Genomic DNA, 2,319 nt, shown 5'->3' with positions numbered 1-2,319 from the left:
GATAGGAGCTGAACATGACCTCATGGGAAGAATGTTGCTCAGTGGAGACAAGTGGGAAACTTACATGGATGCAGGGGCTGACACATTGTTCACTTTCCAGGGGAGGGTTGCAGGGCAGTGTGCCAAATGCTGGTAAAATGTTCTGAAGGGCAAACTTGACATGGCCTGAGCATTTGGAATTTTTTTGTTGGCTTCTTTCTGTTGCCACATTTCCAGCTCTTTCTTGGGCAAAGAAAATCTCCCTTCATTTCCTTGCAGGTTATTAATTCCCTAATGTGTAGGCCTTTGTCTCATTGACTGAATCTAAGCCAAAGATGAGATAATGAGAAATTTATTGTTTGATGGTTCTGTGAATATTGGAGTTATGCTGCCACAAGCCAAGGAACTACCAGAAGTTGGGAGAGAGTTCTGGAACAGTTCTTTCCCTAGTGCCTTCAGAGACAGGGTGGCTGATGACACCTTCATCTCAGACATCTAGCCAAGCCATTCATTTTGAGCTTCTTCATTTTGAGAGCCCTAGGGAACCCATAAACCATCTGAACCCCTTTATCAGAATGCCAGCGCCAGCATCTGTACTATCTCTTAGCATTTTTTTCCCCTTAAGCATGAAGATAGTTGGTTCAGCTGAAGTCAGTTTGCAGTGTTATTTATTGCCTGTGGTATACTTCTCTGCATACCCGCTTTTGTGGTTGAGGCGAGCTTTGCTGAGTTCTGTGAAAATTAGTTTTTTTTTATTTTATTTTAAAAAAGTTGTGTTTTTTTTTTGTTTGTTTTTTAATGTAAGTGAGAGGAGGGGAGTTGGACAGATTCCTGCATGTGCCCAACCAGGACCCACCAGGCAACCCTCATCTAGGGCTGATGCTCTTCCCATCTCGGGCCTAAGCTTGCAACCAAGCTATTTTTAACCCCTGAGGTGGAGGCTCCACAGAGCCATCCTCAGCACCCAGGGCCAGCCTTGATCGAATCACTTGAGCCATGGTAGTAGGAGAAGAGATAAACAGAGATCGGGGGAGGGGAAGGGTGGAGAATCAGATGCACTTCCCCTGGGTGCCCTGACCAGGAATTGAATCTGGGACACCCACAAGGTAGGCCAACACTCTACCTCTGAGCCAACTGGCCAGGGCAAAAATTAGTTTTTCAACTGGACCTAAACCTCAGGATGAATATATCCTTTATTATTTTTTTCATTTTATTGATTTTAATTTATTGTGTTTACATAGATCCAAGTATCCACCGAATACATCCCCCCCCCCACCCCTGTGTTCCCCTCAATATCCCCCTTGCACCCTCCCCCCACGCCCTCTCCCCTTCCCTCTAGGATTTGCTGTCCTGCTCTCTATAATGCTGTGTTATGTATATATAATTTCACCAATCTCTTTCCTTTCTCTGATCCCATCCTCTCATCCCCGTTCCCTCTGTCCACTTTCGCTCTAGTCCCTTTAATCCCGCCTCTGCCTCTATTCCGCTCCTCAGTTCACATTATTCATTAGATTCCTCAAATGACTGAGGTGATATGATATTTTTCTTTCTCTGTCTGGCTTGTTTCACTTAGCATAATAGTTTCCAGGCCCATCCATGTTGTCGCAAAAGGTAAGATTTCCTTTTTCACAGCTATGTAGTATTCCATTGTGTATATGTACCACTGCTTTTTAATCCACTCATCTACTGACGGCCACTTGGGCTGTTTCAAGATCTTGGCTATTGTAAACAATGCTGCAATAAACATGAGGGTACCTTCTTTTGAGTCAGTGATTTGGTATTCTTGGGATATATTCCTAAAAGTGGGATAGCTGGGCCAAAAGGCAGTTCGATTTTTAATTTTTTGAGGAATCTCCATACTGTTTTCCACAGTGGCTATACCAATCTGCATTCCCACCAGTAGTGCAAGAGGGTTCCCTTTTCTCCATATCATTGCCAGGACTTATTATGTGTTGTTTTGTTAATGAGTGCCATTCTGACTACTGTGAGGTGGTATTTAATTGTGGTTTTAATTTGCATTTCTCTAATGATTAATGATGTTCAACATTTTTTCATTTGGCTATTGGCCATCTGCATGTCCTCTTTGGAGAAGTGTCTATTCATTTCTTTTGCCCATTTTTTGATTGGATTGTATATCTTTCTGGTGTTGAGTTTTACAAGTTCTTTATAAATTTTGGTTATTAACCCCTTATCAGACATATTTTTGAATATGTTCTCCTATTGTGGTCTGTTTATTTTGTTCATATTGTCTTTAGCTGTGCAAAAGCTTTTTGGTTTGATATAGTCCCATTTGTTCATCCTGTCATTTATTTTACCTGCCCGTGGAGATAAATCAGCAAA

The sequence above is a fragment of the Saccopteryx leptura genome, chromosome 5 (assembly GCF_036850995.1).
Source record: "Saccopteryx leptura isolate mSacLep1 chromosome 5, mSacLep1_pri_phased_curated, whole genome shotgun sequence".
Classification (NCBI taxonomy): Eukaryota; Metazoa; Chordata; class Mammalia; order Chiroptera; family Emballonuridae; genus Saccopteryx; species Saccopteryx leptura.
This window is presented reverse-complemented; position numbering follows the sequence as displayed.